General features: G+C 44.9%; 1 protein-coding gene across 1 annotated transcript in view; it reads right to left on the minus strand.

The window, feature by feature from the left end:
• LOC147688983 (calcitonin gene-related peptide type 1 receptor-like) overlaps window positions 1-18,934 on the minus strand; it is a 2,326,554-nt gene that overhangs the window by 2,126,662 nt on the left and 180,958 nt on the right. The window lies entirely within an intron of this gene.

The following is an 18,934-nucleotide window of genomic DNA, read 5'->3' on the forward strand; positions in this document are numbered from 1 at the left end:
AACAGCGGTGTGCTCTTTAGACTATAATGAACATGCATTTTTATAGCTATGTAGTAGCATTTTGAGTGACAAAATATGCTTGTGTTAATTGAAAAGGTTTGTAAATTTCTGTCCATCATTAACATCTCCTTTTCCCTCAATTTCTCTCTTCCTACCTGCTGTCTTTGACATAAGTTGTGGATTAGAAAGCTGAGCACACCCCTCCTTCAGGTGCATTCATTTGGTGTTTGATCATCAACCACTTGGCTGCGTCTGCAGCTGAGCCTAAGAGGCTGAGAGAGGGTCATGTGATCTCATCACTATCCTTTATAAGCCCTCCCCCTAGTTCGCTCAGCCTGGGCGTCAAGGATAATGTGAAAAGGTCAAAAGCAATTGTGTATTTGGACTGGTTTGGGTCAGGAAGTTTCAAGGACCAGAAATGCTGCCTGTTTCACAATCTACACTCACTCTCCGGTAAACAGCTACAAACACAGCCATGCACATATGCTCACAACAAACAAACAACAACAAAGGTGGAGAAGTGTGGCTCACTGGTTAGAGCAGGCAGACCCTGAAGCAGAGGTCAGACCCGGGACCAGGGTTTGATTCCTGACGCGGCAGGGTCTTGAGCTCAAATGTCCATGGACTCGACAATTCTCGCTTCGGTGCCTGACCTAATCATGGGTTCACACTCTGCAACTCTGGGCATTAAGCTTGCTTAATCTCCACAACGGCCCCCCCGCGGCGGGATGCCTGGCTTTCAACTTGGGGATGCCCTGTAGGGGCTATCTCACAGGGAAAAGCCAGGACGGGTTCCCAAGGCAAGCGCCGAGATACCTCCCCGGTGATCGAGCGCTATATAAGAACATACAAAAAAAAAACACACACACCACTCTCTACCAAAAACAAGGTCGATCCACCCACCACTCACTCACTAAATACTTCCCAGTCATATAATATGCTCTTTCATACTCAAATAACAATACATCCATACACCCCTACACAGACCTCAGCTCTATACTACAATACAGCCAAAAAACTAATTCTGTTTCTATATTAATAACCCGCAAAGCACATACCCTCAACCTTACAAACATTCGCTATCTCCTGAAAATTCACCTCTAAATTACACAACCCTCCTCTCCTTGTTACACAAGGCCAATGGCAACACTCTTTCAATGCTTCCCTCTATCTATTAGGCTAAATCCTACCCCTAACCATCATACAACCATGCTCCAAACCCCTGTTTACCTGCTCTCATACTACACCGACACTCTACTCTGACACCCAATCCCACCGCCCTCCTTCAACATACGCAACTCACCAGTCCTTCACATTAAAATCCTACACTTCAAAGCACTTTACAAATAGCAGATAATACTACCCCACCAAAGCAAAACTAAACATACATACAAAATGTATTTGAACCAATGCTCACACATTCAAAAACACCCAACCATCCCAACATACCTACATGAATCAACTCTGCCCTCATTACCAACAATAAAAACACACAGTTAAACCCATCTCAAACTCACACTTACCAGGCACCAAATACATCACCCACTCAATCCACAAACACGCAAAACTCACTCATGCGTCTAGCATCCATAGTAGGAATCAAAGCGTTAAAAAAGACCCTCATGCTCCAACACCCATCCTCATCCATACACCTCGAACTTTCACCAAACTCAAAAGAAAGCAACTCCAGAACACTCCCCATAACCCTGCGTTCCCTTGTCTATTGCACAACTAGCCTACATTTCAGACACAACCCTAGAGCTCATCCCATCGATTTCAACTAGCCTCACCATCACTCACAGAAGCAGACCTGTAAAAAAATACTCTAACCTCTTTGGAGGACGATATTGATAAAAAAAACACACACTCTCTCTGTGAACAACACTCTCTCTGTCGCCAAATAGTCAACACAACTATCAATCACACAACGTCTACAACTTCGAAGCGCAGAACTGAATCTCCTGCAACTTAAACACACTCCACCGGTAAAATCATTCTTTAGACTACTGATACATGGTAATTCCATTTAAAATAACAAGTACCACATATTTGGCCTACTGACAGACACAGAACTGACATATTTTCATAACTGAATCATGGCTGGTGGAAGATATGGCACCAGTTTAACTGAAGCAGTTTCCTCAGTTTAATAAACTTTGACACCCAATCAAATGGCCAAAGAAGAGGCAGATTAACAGTCATATCTGAGAAAAAAACACATCTCACAAAAGCTGAGGATGTTTGTTTACAAGGTTGTGAGGTCCTCCCTGCCAAATACAACTCTACAGTAACCTTCTCCTGCAACTTTCTTTGCAGACCACCACCTAGCAACGGAACAATCACAGACACATTTCTAGTCACAATCTCTAACCTTCTTACAATATATTCAAACCTATGCACCCTTGGTGACCTCAGCATTTGGTCTGACAATATGTCACACCCCAGACCTATCCTCACTGGCCTACACACAGACAACCGAAAGCTCATTCCCATTCCCACACACATCACAGGACAAACATTAGATGTCATTTTCTCCAACCCAGACCTAGTCACGTTACAGAGGATTATGCTGGTCACCTTATCAGACAAGACACCACAAGTCACCCCAGCTAAAAATATTGTATCTGCAGCTACATTATCTACCTTGGAACAAGCTGAACTTAGAAGAACTAGAAAAGCTACTTACACAGATCTGGTAATATTCAACTCTGGACAAACACTCTATGGCTGGGTCCCTGAAGCATTTGATCTCTTAATTCCTCTAAAACATTTATGTATGAATGCAGATTTAAAAAAGAGCAAAAAAAACAAATTGCTAAGCTTCAACGCAACTGGCTAAAAACACACAATCCACAAGACAAGATAAGCCTAGACAGAATATACATGTTAACAATAAAAAAACAAAAAAAACTAAACCTTCCCTGCCTAATCCATAATGCAAATTTTATAAACAAAGAATTTTATGAAATACCCACAGAATTCCGTAACCTAAAATGCACAGAAGCTACCAATCTCTCATCTCAAGGTATTTGTGGAAAACTATTCAATCATTAAACAACTAAAGAAAACATTTTGGCCCAACCCCATTTGCAAATGAAATTTCTCAGGGGAAGGCAAACACAGCCTCTACACTGCTTCATAGAACGATCACTAATTGAATTTCTGGATCTTGTAAAAGTGAACAAGCAGGCTGGTTGCACCTTTAAACTTGTCCAACTCAAATCATCAAAAAATATTTTTAAGAACTTTAGCGGCCTCAATCAGAATGCTCAAAAAGAACCGCTTAACCACAGTGTTGATCCCAGAAGACATAAAAATGCAAACATATGTTCATTATTAAAAACAAAAATCTAACCAGAACAATCAAGACCACAGCAACTACAGAGATATAGCAAAGGGACCATTCCTAGGCAAACTTATAGAAAGATCAACCTTCACCCAGATGTCACAATTTGATTGAATACATTTCCTTACTTTCTGACTTCCAAAACAGATTCCATCCAGGAAGAGTCACTGAATCAGCCCCAATCTCAACCTGGGATGATTTTAAAAACACAGGAGACCACAATGAAGTTGCTGTCCTTCTTGTCTAGGGCCTTTCTGCAGCATTTGACATAGGTGATCATGACACACTAACATATAGACTTGAGGAAACTGGAATAGAGGGAATATCATCCATACTCCTCCATTCTGTTCTAAACCATACAGTATAAAAGCAGGAGTCCCTCAAGGTCCAACCATCTTACCTATGATTTTCAACATCTACATTAAATCGGTGTTTTTGACTTCACCTGTTAATACTGCAGATACTGCAAATTAAACAAGAGTGATCCCACAAATGTGTAGAGAACCTGGAGTAATAACATGTTTTATATGAAAAGGGAACTGGTCACAATTAGAGAGAGAGAGAGAGAGAGAGAGAGAGAGAGAGAGAGAGAGAGAGAGAGAGAGAGAGAGAGAGAGAGAGAGAGAGAGAGGGAGAGAGAGAGAGAGAGAGAGAGCATGGTCCTAATTATTTCTAAGACCAGACAATTATTAATCCACCAAGACAAGTACAAAACAGGCAGATAAACAATGCTGCATAGCAATGAATTTATTCATTGCATATCATGAGAGATTTTAAATGTTACTTATGGAAGTATAGTCAAGCTCTAGTGCTCACAAATATGTGAAGAGGCATGCAGTGATAGGCAATAGAAAAAAGTGCCTCAAATAAACACAAAAAGACATTTGACTCCTTTAGTTATTTTAGATAGTAGTGTACGAGTGGGTATATGTCTAGAGTCAATGGCATTTCGACTTATAGTAATGCAAGGTCTTCACCAGGACGAGGTGAGTGAGCACCCAGTCTCTAAAATGAAAGAGCCATTAGTGTCAGAATTTTTGGGATGTTAGAGGGACCTGATAATCTTTATTAATAAGAAAGTGCATGATCTGGTATGAAATTATAGGGAAAAACGGTAATCTCAAGAGGGAGAATGCTGTAGGAAGGGCAACAAAAGGACCCTATAACAGAAGAAAGAAGGCATAATTACTTCTATCCCAAAAAAAAACTTAGGGTAAAAACAAGGACAGGTAAGATAGAGTTTTAATCGCCTGCGTATGAGTATGTATGCTCATAGAGAGTGAAGGGTAGGCAAGAGAACAGCCCATCTGAATATACATCTTCATGGGTCAGCTCCATTGGGCACGAGCCAAGGGAGTGTAACAGCATTTACGCTAGCTATAAGTCGAGAAAAGGAGGAGCTGTTCTGGAAAGGAATGAATTGGAATGAGTGTGAGTATGGAGAGGTGTGAAATTACAACCATCTATCAACCAAAAGATAGGGAGATTGGACACTCACCTAGTATGATGCATTCACAAAATCCAGTGTAGTGGTTAGTTCTGGATTATGCAGGGGGTTGCTGTTGCAATTATTGGCTGCGGTCCGTGGCTGAGTTAAGGTGGGGGAGTTGAATACAATGCAGGCATATGCTGAAAACTATAGAAATTGGAGCCTCAATTTAAGCCAAAGAAGTAGTGCATATAACCTACTTAACACCCAATGGAATGTCCTTCACCTGAGGACGGCCACTAAATGGGAGAAACAGTATATGCAGTAACCCAATATTATGAGATAATGTCTGGGTTATGCAGGTGGTCGCTTGTGCAGAATTTGCAGTGGCCCGAGACTAATTTAAAGAGAAAGGGAGTTGAGTTAACACGTGCCCAAATATAGAAGGAACAATGCGCATAGACAAATCAATTATGGACAAAAAGGGGTGCAATTACTTGCTTCAAACCATACCATTTCTTCCATAAACTGGCCTTCCTCAGTTGGTGGACATGCCACTGGGTTTTATATAAGTTATATGTACCAATTCTTGGGCATCAATTGAAGCAGCCATTTCTATAGTTTTCAGCATATGGGCAAGTCTAAATATTTTCATAAGGAAGAAAATCACCAATTCGTACAACAAAGGAACCTTCACTCTAGAATGGCAATCCGCCTCAAAATTCCAGAATACAATAAAATAATCATGGGTAGACCATTTCTCTCTGTTCAGGCAGCAAAACTATGGAATGCATTACCTAAAACATAAGATGCACTAACAGCTATATCAGCTTCAAAATACTCACGATACAACCGTGTAACGCAGCAGTATAAGACATTAACAGCTCAGCTATATGAATGTGTAGCCTATATATATATATATATATATAAATATATGTGGAACTGCTATGGGGATTTCGTTTTCTCCCAACTATGCTAATGTGACGATGGGATGGTGGGAGAAAACAATTGCATGGGACCCGACAAACCAAACAGATCTAGAAAAGATAATACTGTGGGTCCGATTCATTGACGATCTGTTTATAATTTGGAATGGTACCAAAAAAGATTTCCAGGAATATTTTGAAAAGTTATGTAACAATGACATTGGGTTACAATTCACTCACTCGATAAGTGAAAAGGAAATTGACTTCCTAGACATAAAAATATACGTGGAAAATGAGCAGCTGCAAACCACACTGTTTCGGAAACAAACAGCTACTAATAGCATCTTACATGGTACAAGTTTCCACCCACAACCCCTGCTGGCAAGTATTCCATACGGCGAATTTATTCGCATGAAACGTAATTGTTCCGTAGAACAAGATGCTGAGAAGAAAATAATGGAAACAACAGTAAGATTAAAATCGAGAGGATACAACAAAAGAATACTTGAAAAGAGCAAGAAAAAAGCAGAACTAAAAACGAGATCTATGATTATGTCGTCACAAAAAACTAAAGAGAAATCTGATGAAGCACCAAGATTCGTAACAACGTTCAGTAAGGAGAGTGGCATCATTAAGAACAAAATCCAAAAATATTGGCATCTAATCTCAGGAGACCCGGACTTGAAGAAAATCATAGGTGACGGACCAAAAATGAGCTATAAAAAACCCATGTCATTAAAGGATCACCTGGTTAAGAGTCATTTCAAAACGAGAAAACCAGGGGGAACAAACAATTGGTTAACTGATCAACGAAATGGATTTCGTAAATGCAACGTGTGTAAAGCTTGCAAAATTGGCCTGAATACGACCACATATGAAGAATCAGATGGTAAAAAAACACTCATTGAAGGTCAGATCACCTGCTCCTCCACCTATGTAGTATATGTGATACAGTGCAAATGTGGTTCACGTTATATTGGAAGCACAACCTGTGCCTTGAAAAAGCGGATATTAGAACACATCCGCGCTGTAAAAAACAAAAATTTAGCATATGCCACAGCAAAACATCTGATATCATGTCAAAAAGGAGACTGGAAGTCAATGTCCTATTTTGGGATACATATGGTGAACTTGGGAGAACGAGGAGGAAACAGACTGAGAAAGCTAAGACAAATTGAATCCAAATTCATAATCAGATTAAAGACCAAGATGCCGAGAGGAATGAACTTCGATGAGGAGCTTTATGTACATCTGGAATAATTGTAAATTAGTGTAAATATTGACTTCATTTCAACTGCAGACTATGATTTGGATACTATATCCGGTTCAAAAATGATGATGAAAACTGGACAATCAGAATAATCCGTCTATACTCTGAATATGACATGCTGAAAATTTAGACATTTGGATAAATATGCTGAATGAGATTTGATAATGTGGGTACTACACCCAATATTTAATATTGTCTGCAATAATATTGTCTGCATATGCAATTAATATGTAACAGTAAATTGCTTTTGAGCGCGTAAAGCAGAGCGTTTGCTTGTAAATATGGGAAGGATTTTGAATAACGTTGCTATTTGCAATTTGCAATTTGAAAAATATGGAATTGTAACTGAACCACATATCCCATAATGCACCATAATTGTTTGAAATGGGATATATAGTGGACATAGAAAAAAGCTCACTTACCGTGAACAAAGCCTGTGATGGCTGAAACGCGTTGGTCCGAGCTGGAGAAATAAAGAAATTGTTGTTGACAAAGTATAAACGCTGAGTGCCGCATCATTGGGGAGAAAATTGTAATGGGCCCTGATCCGGCCCCTTTGCAGAGCACCCGCAGTTGAGCGCCCGGTGCCTTTGGATCATCTTGGTGGAGAGATATATATATATATATATATATATATATATATATATATATTATATATATATATTATATATATATGTATCCAAAAATGTGCAGGTTCCCAAATTTGACGAGCCGCCACACAAGAACACAGTTCATAAGACCTTTAATTTCATCAACTTGCCAGCAGGTACACAACAGTGATGTTCTCCCCATCTGCTGCCAAACGCGTTTCGAGAGCTACCGCCCTCTTCGTCAGTGGCAAAGTGCACCTAGATCCATGGCGCGCCTCTTAGTCAATAGTCCCCGCCCACTGGGCGTGTCAAAGTCTCAGTGGCGTTTCTGGGCTCTGTAGTCCTTTTGTTCGGTGGGGCGCATGCACGGAAATTGTGGCGAAATGACCCCAAGTGGGTGGGAGTGCACACCGCTGGATGTCGCCTGCCCCGCCTCTCAGTGGATGAAGGTATGTTGCGCGGGCACCCCTGCAATGCCCAACGCCGTTCGTGTCCTCGTTTGCCCCATGTAGATGTCAAGGTTGGTTCTGCCTCAGCAGCAGGCTGCTCATCACGACCGGGACGGCCGTTAAATATCCAAAAATGTGCAGGTTCCCAAATTTGACGAGCCGCCACACACGAACACAGTTCATAAGACCTTTAATTTCATCAACTTGCCAGCAGGTACACAACAGTGATGTTCTCCCCCATCTGCTGCCAAACGCGTTTCGAGAGCTACCGCCCTCTTCGTCAGTGGCAAAGTGCACCTAGATCCATGGCGCGCCTCTTAGTCAATAGTCCCCGCCCACTGGGCGTGTCAAAGTCTCAGTGGCGTTTCTGGGCTCTGTAGTCCTTTTGTTCGGTGGGGCGCATGCACGGAAATTGTGGCGAAATGACCCCAAGTGGGTGGGAGTGCACACCGCTGGATGTCGCCTGCCCCGCCTCTCAGTGGATGCAGGTATGTTGCGCGGGCACCCCTGCAATGCCCAACGCCGTTCGTGTCCTCGTTTGCCCCATGTAGATGGCAAGGTTGGTTCTGCCTCAGCAGCAGGCTGCTCATCACGACCGGGACGGCCGTTAAATATCCAAAAATGTGCAGGTTCCCAAATTTGACGAGCCGCCACACACGAACACAGTTCATAAGACCTTTAATTTCATCAACTTGCCAGCAGGTACACAACAGTGATGTTCTCCCCCATCTGCTGCAAAACGCGTTTCAAGAGCTACCGCCCTCTTCGTCAGTGGCAAAGTGCACCTAGATCCATGGCGCGCCTCTTAGTCAATAGTCCCCACCCACTGGGCGTGTCAAAGTCTCAGTGGCGTTTCTGGGCTCTGTAGTCCTTTTGTTCGGTGGGGCGCACGCACGGAAATTGTGGCGAAATGACCCCAAGTGGGTGGGAGTGCACACCGCTGGATGTCGCCTGCCCCACCTCTCAGTGGATGAAGGTATGTTGCGCGGGCACCCCTGCAATGCCCAACGCCGTTCGTGTCCTCGTTTGCCCCATGTAGATGGCAAGGTTGGTTCTACCTCAGCAGCAGGCTGCTCATCACGACCGGGGCGGCCGTTAAATATCCAAAAATGTGCAGGTTCCCAAATTTGACGAGCCGCCACACACGAACACAGTTCATAAGACCTTTAATTTCATCAACTTGCCAGCAGGTACACAACAGTGATGTTCTCCCCCATCTGCTGCCAAACGCGTTTCGAGAGCTACCGCCCTCTTTGTCAGTGGCAAAGTGCACCTAGATCCATGGCGCGCCTCTTAGTCAATAGTCCCCGCCACTGGGCGTGTCAAAGTCTCAGTGGCGTTTCTGGGCTCTGTAGTCCTTTTGTTCGGAGGGGCGCATGCTCGGAGATTGTGGCGAAATGACCCCAAGTGGGTGGGAGTGCACACCGCTGGATGTCGCCTGCCCCGCCTCTCAGTGGATGAAGGTATGTTGCGCGGGCACCCCTGCAATGCCCAACGCCGTTCGTGTCCTCGTTTGCCCCATGTAGATGGCAAGGTGGGTTCTGCCTCAGCAGCAGGCTGCTCATCACGACCGGGACGGCCGTTAAATATCCAAAAATGTGCAGGTTCCCAAATTTGACGAGCCGCCACACACGAACACAGTTCATACGACCTTTAATTTCATCAACTTGCCAGCAGGTACACAACAGTGATGTTCTCCCCCATCTGCTGCCAAACGCGTTTCGAGAGCTACCGCCCTCTTCGTCAGTGGCAAAGTGCACCTAGATCCATGGCGCGCCTCTTAGTCAATAGTCCCCGCCCACTGGGCGTGTCAAAGTCTCAGTGGCGTTTCTGGGCTCTGTAGTCCTTTTGTTCGGTGGGGCGCATGCACGGAAATTGTGGCGAAATGACCACAAGTGGGTGGGAGTGCACACCGCTGGATGTCGCCTGCCCCGCCTCTCAGTGGATGAAGGTATGTTGCGCGGGCACCCCTGCAATGCCCAACGCTGTTCGTGTCCTCGTTTGCCCCATGTAGATGGCAAGGTTGGTTCTGCCTCAGCAGCAGGCTGCTCATCACGACCGGGACGGCCGTTAAATATCCAAAAATGTGCAGGTTCCCAAATTTGACGAGCCGCCACACATGAACACAGTTCATAAGACCTTTAATTTCATCAACTTGCCAGCAGGTACACAACAGTGATGTTCTCCCCCATCTGCTGCCAAACGCGTTTCGAGAGCTACCGCCCTCTTCGTCAGTGGCAAAGTGCACCTAGATCCATGGCGCGCCTCTTAGTCAATAGTCCCCGCCCACTGGCCGTGTCAAAGTCTCAGTGGCGTTTCTGGGCTCTGTAGTCCTTTTGTTCGGTGGGGCGCATGCACGGAAATTGTGGCGAAATGACCCCAAGTGGGTGGGAGTGCACACCGCTGGATGTCGCCTGCCCCGCCTCTCAGTGGATGAAGGTATGTTGCGCGGGCACCCCTGCAATGCCCAACGCCGTTTGTGTCCTCGTTTGCCCAATGTAGATGGCAAGGTTGGTTCTGCCTCAGCAGCAGGCTGCTCATCACGACCGGGACGGCCGTTAAATATCCAAAAATGTGCAGGTTCCCAAATTTGACGAGCCGCCACACACGAACACAGTTCATAAGACCTTTAATTTCATCAACTTGCCAGCAGGTACACAACAGTGATGTTCTCCCCCATCTGCTGCCAAACGCGTTTCGAGAGCTACCGCCCTCTTCGTCAGTGGCAAAGTGCACCTAGATCCATGGCGCGCCTCTTAGTCAATAGTCCCCGCCCACTGGGCGTGTCAAAGTCTCAGTGGCGTTTCTGGGCTCTGTAGTCCTTTTGTTCGCTGGGGCGCATGCACGGAAATTGTGGCGAAATGACCCCAAGTGGGTGGGAGTGCACACCGCTGGATGTCGCCTGCCCCGCCTCTCAGTGGATGAAGGTATGTTGCGCGGGCACCCCTGCAATTCCCAACGCCGTTCGTGTCCTCGTTTGCCCCATGTAGATGTCAAGGTTGGTTCTGCCTCAGCAGCAGGCTGCTCATCACGACCGGGATGGCCGTTAAATATCCAAAAATGTGCAGGTTCCCAAATTTGACGAGCCGCCACACACGAACACAGTTCATAAGACCTTTAATTTCATCAACTTGCCAGCAGGTACACAACAGTGATGTTCTCCCCCATCTGCTGCCAAACGCGTTTCGAGAGCTACCGCCCTCTTCGTCAGTGGCAAAGTGCACCTAGATCCATGGCGCGCCTCTTAGTCAATAGTCCCCGCCCACTGGGCGTGTCAAAGTCTCAGTGGCGTTTCTGGGCTCTGTAGTCCTTTTGTTCGCTGGGGCGCATGCACGGAAATTGTGGCGAAATGACCCCAAGTGGGTGGGAGTGCACACCGCTGGATGTCGCCTGCCCCGCCTCTCAGTGGATGCAGGTATGTTGCGCGGGCACCTCTGCAATGCCCAACGCCGTTCGTGTCCTCGTTTGCCCCATGTAGATGGCAAGGTTGGTTCTGCCTCAGCAGCAGGCTGCTCATCACGACCGGGACGGCCGTTAAATATCCAAAAATGTGCAGGTTCCCAAATTTGACGAGCCGCCACACACGAACACAGTTCATAAGACCTTTAATTTCATCAACTTGCCAGCAGGTACACAACAGTGATGTTCTCCCCCATCTGCTGCCAAACGCGTTTCGAGAGCTACCGCCCTCTTCGTCAGCGGCAAAGTGCACCTAGATCCATGGCGCGCCTCTTAGTCAATAGTCCCCGCCCACTGGGCGTGTCAAAGTCTCAGTGGCGTTTCTGGGCTCTGTAGTCCTTTTGTTCGGTGGGGCGCATGCACGGAAATTGTGGCGAAATGACCCCAAGTGGGTGGGAGTGCACACCGCTGGATGTCGCCTGCCCCGCCTCTCAGTGGATGAAGGTATGTTGCGCGGGCACCCCTGCAATGCCCAACGCCGTTTGTGTCCTCGTTTGCCCAATGTAGATGGCAAGGTTGGTTCTGCCTCAGCAGCAGGCTGCTCATCACGACCGGAACGGCCGTTAAATATCCAAAAATGTGCAGGTTCCCAAATTTGACGAGCCGCCACACACGAACACAGTTCATAAGACCTTTAAATTCATCAACTTGCCAGCAGGTACACAACAGTGATGTTCTCCCCCATCTGCTGCCAAACGCGTTTCGAGAGCTACCGCCCTCTTCGTCAGTGGCAAAGTGCACCTAGATCCATGGCGCGCCTCTTAGTCAATAGTCCCCGCCCACTGGGCGTGTCAAAGTCTCAGTGGCGTTTCTGGGCTCTGTAGTCCTTTTGTTCGCTGGGGCGCATGCACGGAAATTGTGGCGAAATGACCCCAAGTGGGTGGGAATGCACACCGCTGGATGTCGCCTGCCCCGCCTCTCTGTGGATGAAGGTATGTTGCGCGGGCACCCCTGCAATGCCCAACGCCGTTCGTGTCCTCGTTTGCCCCATGTAGATGGCAAGGTTGGTTCTGCCTCAGCAGCAGGCTGCTCATCACGACCGGGACGGCCGTTAAATATCCAAAAATGTGCAGGTTCCCAAATTTGACGAGCCGCCACACACAAACACAGTTCATAAGACCTTTAATTTCACCACCTTGCCAGCAGGTACACAACAGTGATGTTCTCCCCCATCTGCTGCCAAACGCGTTTCGAGAGCTACCGCCCTCTTCATCAGTGGCAAAGTGCACCTAGATCCATGGCGCGCCTCTTAGTCAATAGTCCCCGCCCACTGGGTGTGTCAAAGTCTCAGTGGCGTTTCTGGGCTCTGTAGTCCTTTTGTTCGGTGGGGCGCATGCACGGAAATTGTGGCAAAATGACCCCAAGTGGGTGGGAGTGCACACCGCTGGATGTCGCCTGCCCCGCCTCGCAGTGGATGAAGGTATGTTGCGCGGGCACCCCTGCAATTCCCAACGCCGTTCGTGTCCTCGTTTGCCCCATGTAGATGGCAAGGTTGGTTCTGCCTCAGCAGCAGGCTGCTCATCACGACCGGGACGGCCATTAAATATCCAAAAATGTGCAGGTTCCCAAATTTGACGAGCCGCCACACACGAACACAGTTCATAAGACCTTTAATTTCATCCACTTGCCAGCAGGTACACAACAGTGATGTTCTCCCCCATCTGCTGCCAAACGCGTTTCGAGAGCTACCGCCCTCTTCGTCAGTGGCAAAGTGCACCTAGATCCATGGCGCGCCTCTTAGTCAATAGTCCCCGCCCACTGGGCGTGTCAAAGTCTCAGTGGCGTTTCTGGGCTCTGTAGTCCTTTTGTTCGGTGGGGCGCATGCACGGAAATTGTGGCGAAATGACCCCAAGTGGGTGGGAGTGCACACCGCTGGATGTCGCCTGCCCCGCCTCTCAGTGGATGAAGGTATGTTGCGCGGGCACCCCTGCAATGCCCAACGCCGTTCGTGTCCTCGTTTGCCCCATGTAGATGGCAAGGTTGGTTCTGCCTCAGCAGCAGGCTGCTCATCACGACCGGGACGGCCGTTAAATATCCAAAAAAGTGCAGGTTCCCAAATTTGACGAGCCGCCACACACGAACACAGTTCATAAGACCTTTAATTTCATCAACTTGCCACGAATGGCGTTGGGCATTGCAGGGGGTCTTATATATATATATATATATATATATATATATATATATATATATATATTACCTACTGGCGGTCGCCAGTAGGTATATATAGTTAGGACCTAGTTACCATAGGAAATCCCCAACATTCTATTGGGAATAACTTTGGCGCAGATTGAGGAATCTGCATGTAATTTTCCTTAAAATGGCTTCGCTCCGCTCCGCTCCTTCCCTGATGGTTTCGGGGGTATTCGTCCAGCGAGGGCTGAGAAAAAAGGGGGGTCCCAAAATGTGTTTTCCCCATGTTAATTTCCGTAGAGACCTTTATACACGGCTACAGCCCGAACGGCTGAATGGAATTATACCAAACTTGGCAAAATGGTAGGGCCCGGTATGCATATGTGCCTTTGCTATGTTTGGTGAAAATCTCTCCAGTAGTTCTTGAGAAAATTGAATTTGAAATTTTTCAAATGGCATTTTCTATGGGACCTTTAGACACGGCTACAGCCCGAACGGCTGAACGGAATTACACCAAACTTGGCAAAATGGTAGGGACAGGTATGCAGTAGTGCCTTTTCTATATTTGGTGAAAATCCCTCCAGTAGTTGTTGAGAAAATTGAATTTGAGAAAATTATATATCTATATGCGCTCACCGTACGCACACCGTAAGCGTAAGGTACGCGTATGTAGGGGTCTAGCTCTTCTAAAGGTGATAAGTGGTGCCCTAGGTAAATCCTTACCTATTGTTGGGTCTGATTTGAGGATATGCCAGTTCCTGGCAAAGATGCGCCTGATATTCATGGCGTCACTTGAGCAATTAGTTATCATCCTCAATGTGTCACCCTTACCCTTCCTTTATTGATTCCTCTTGACACTTTTTCTGTTATTCGGTTCGTCTGACACTATCAGATCTTCCCTTTTGATCTTGTCTACTTTAGATTTGAAGCTAACAAAATTTTCCTCATGGAACTAATGCATTTTGCGTTATACCATAGTTATTTTGAATGGAACAACAAATTCTATAACCAATGCAATGGTACTTCAATGGGCTTTGGGGGGGCCCCCTCATATGCCAATCTGTTCATGACTAAATTCGAACACGACAACATCCTACACAACTCGAATTGGACCAACAACCTAATCACATTCAAAAGATACATTGACGACTTGTTTTTAATCTGGAGAGGAAATAAAGATGAACTTCTGAGCAACATCACAGAACTTAACCTAATAAACCCGAGAATCAAATTCACTCACTCAATCCATAAGGAAACCATTTCATATCTAGACGTACAAGTCACTATCATCAACCATCAATTGCAAACCATGGTATACAAAAAAACCACCGACCGTAATTCCAGTTTATTGTATTTGTATTTGTATTTGTATTTTAGATTTGTAGAGCGCCTTATCACCCCGGGGTCTCTAAGCGCTTGGCAGGCGAGTGAATACTGGCAAAAAGAAACAGGCTAGATATTACCCCATGCCTCTTGGAAAAGCACGGTTTTTAGCTTTTTCCTAAAAGGTAGGAGCCTGGTTTCTTTGCGCAGATTTTCAGGCAGTTGGCTCCAAGCTTTGGGAATTGTGTGGGAGAACGTCCGTCCTCCGATGGAGGACCGTTTGATCCTAGGGCAGATCAATAGAGCGGCATCTGCTGAGCGTAAGTTCCTGTTGGGGGCATATGGGACAAGGCGTTTTTTGATATATTTCGGGGCTTGCCCATATAAGACTTTCTGCGTGATGCATAGGCCTTTGAACTTGGCTCGTTGATTCACTGGCAACCAGTGCAGCTCCCGAAGAAGGGGGGTGGCCGGTGTCCTTCTTGGTTTATTATAGATATGTCTGGCCGCGTCATTCATGACAATCTAAAGTCTTTTGGTGAGTTTTTTCGGAATACCGAAATACATGGCGTTGCCGTAATCCAGTCGAGCCAGAATTAAAGCTGACACTGCTCTTCTGAGGGTGTCCGCCTTTAGGATGGGAGATAGTTTGCGCAGTTGTCTCAGGAGGCCTACACAGGTGCCCACCACCGCCGAGACCTGGGCTGACATAGTGAGATTTGTGTCGATAATTATGCCAAGGCTTTTTACTGCTGTTGCCGGTACTGGGGGGTTGCCTAATTCTGAGGGCCATAGGAGATCGCACCAAGGGCTAGCTGATGTCGTGATAGCAAGAACCTCTGTCTTGTCCGGGTTGATCTTTAAAAAGTTTGCCGTCATCCAGTTGATGGTAAATTTTAGAATATTCTTCAATTTTTGATCTGCCGTGGGGGAATTGCCTATCTGAATGATGATCTGGGTGTCGTCAGCATAATTGTATATATTACAGGGCTGAGCCCTGAGGGACTCCGCATGTAATCCTAGCTGCCTCTGACACCAGGTCATCCAGTTGTACTTTCTGAACCCATCCACCAAGGAATGAGGTCAGCCAGGCGTGGGCCGTGCCCTTGATGCCAAACTCCCCCAACCGCGACAGAAGGAGGTCATGATTGACCGTATCAAATGCCGCAGAGAGGTCGAGTAGCACCAGGGCACAAGGATCTTTATTATCTGTTTTAAGACGCAGATCATCTAGCACGGAAAGCATGACTAATTCCGTGCTATTGTGGGCTCTAAACTCAGCTTGGTTGGGTTCAAGTAGTGAGTTACTCTCCAGGTGGTGAGAGAGGCTGGACAGCACATGATGTTCCAGTATTTTAGCTAAAAAAGGCAGTTGAGAGATGGGCCCGTAATTCTTTAGAATCTTGGTGTCAGCTCCGGCTTTTTTTAGCAGAGGAATCAGTCGCACCTCCTTAAGAATGGAGGGGACTTGTCCAGAGGTAAGGGAACCGTTTAGAAGCAATACATTGTTTCAAAGTTTCCATCCGGACACCCTTAAGAAACATCTACCAACATCACAATTCATTTGCCTGAAAAGAATTACCTCAGACCCTCAAATTCTGGCTAAAACCATAACAGAGCAACATCAACAATATCTAGCTCGAGGATATCCTAAGGAAATTTTAGAGGAATCACTCAAAAAAGTAGCTAAACTTCCCCGTGAGCGTTTATTGATGCCTACACCACAAACCATAGAACAAAAAACAGTTTGTGTCCTGAAATATTCTACAGAAGCTAAAAAAATCAAGAAAATCATTAATCGCCATTGGTCTTTAATTAAAGATGAACCTGATCTACAAAATCTATATAGTGACCAAATAACGTTCGCCTTTAAAGGATCAAGAAATTTGAAGGAGCTTCTCTCCACCAAAAAAGAAACCAAAACACAACATAAAGGGATGTCCAAATGCTTGAACTGTATACACTGTAATAACGTTATAGCAGGAAACATTTTTTTTTCATCCTACACAAGGTCATAAAATTGATCTACAGTACACTGGAACTTGTGACTCTAAAAACTTGATATATGCTATCAAATGCCCTTGTGGCAAAATATATGTCGGCCAGACGGAAAGGAAGATCAAGATAAGAATGTCTGAGCATAAAAGCAACATCCGGACAAAAAGCACAAAATCTGCTGTGGCCACTCACTGGTTTGAATGTAATCATCAAATAGCACAACTGAAATTTACCATACTGCAGATACTCCCACAACGCTGCGACATGGACCCTGTTAAACAGCGTTTACAGGCAGAATTTTTTTGGATCAAGAAATTAAATACCCTGCAACCGACAGGGATTAATGACAGAATTGAATTTTCATGCTTTCTCTGACATTGTTGCACACCACTGGACCTAGTGGCCCTTCCTCGCCCTCATTTGACTATAGTTGTATGAATCCACATTCTATTTAAGTTTTATGCACTCATGATATTTATATATTAATGTATTTGCATGTCTATACTCCCGATTTTGACCATCGTTTTCCTCACTATTTACATACATTTTTCTTTTGTCACATTCTTTCACAATAGGTTCTTTCCTCTTTCTTTAATATCATTTCCCATGTATTTATCCAATGTACGACGCGTTCGGCGCCTGTCACTTTAATAATCACTCCTCAGGCTTTGTTTACGTATTCAGTATCACTGCTACTTGAATGCACACTCCTCATGCCGTGTTCACGCATTCAGTTCTATACCCACGTGACCATAACCCACCTATCAGCATGCCGTTTATATTTTCTCTGTAGTCCTTACGGTTTTGCTCCGTATATATACAATTTTTTATTTATTATTTTTTACACCTCACTTTTCATCCATTCTTATTTTCCTGATTACGCAATTCTTATCTTCATTAAGAGCGAGTTTTGCTCGCTCGCATTCACACACCCATTTCCCTTACTTGCAGAAGTGATGCGGAGTTATAACTAGCAGAGCTAACTATAAATTGTGCACCTGCCATGCACTGCTTTTGACCTCACATAATACATCCCTCATAACATGTACTATGACTAAATTTATTACATCACTGAGCGCATCTTAAATGACATAATTGATAACATCACAGGTGAACAAAGTCCCTTGGGCCAAAACATGTCATGTTTGTTTAAGTGAAATAAGCATGATTTTCCAGCACTCTCCCATGCGAGATAGAGATGTATGTAGATACAAATATAGACATAGATATAGTGCAAGTTAGACATGACAAACTATGCTTTTCAGGGTATGGAGGTGAGGTTGTCATTATACATGTGTCTTTGTCCATCGAAATATCCTTCCAGTTACACATTAAAACAAGGGGGAAAATTGTATAATTTGCACCAAGTTATATGCATATATCAGATTATGCAAATATTGCTACTTTTATGTACATATTGAGGTGTGTATTTATAGAGGAATTTATACATGCTACTAAACCTTTACTGAGCGTGATGTGTGTATATGTATGTATGAGTTAATTTGTTATTGGCTACATAAAAAAGTATCTGCACCCTTCAACCTTTGGCCATCCCTTCTCCTAGGCCTCATCCTTTTTTAGCTAATTCATCCAACTGACAGAAAGAAGCACATGCCCACTATCCCAATAACATTTTACAGCTCTAATTTCTAATGCATTCGTACCATTCTATCCCCACTGAAAACACTACTAAACACACAAGATTTCAAGAGTATAAATTTACCACAGTTAATCCACAAGGGAAAAGAACGCCCATATTACTATTATACTAACTATGTAACTATAATCCCCAATGTGCTTTACCTTTACACCTCACCATTTTAATCCTATGGTTTTATACATTGACAAGCTAACTGTGTTAGACAGGAGTGAGATATAGCATTTATAGAAATAACATGTCAATCAGGACCACAGTAATGGTCTGTGGGTTTAGCATCAGAGTCCACCTCCTCCAACGCCTAAATAACTTAGTGCAAAATGTATGCTTACAAAATGACTGATCATAAACAAACTG

Source organism: Lissotriton vulgaris, chromosome 10 (genome assembly GCF_964263255.1).
Source record: "Lissotriton vulgaris chromosome 10, aLisVul1.2, whole genome shotgun sequence".
Classification (NCBI taxonomy): domain Eukaryota; kingdom Metazoa; phylum Chordata; class Amphibia; order Caudata; family Salamandridae; genus Lissotriton; species Lissotriton vulgaris.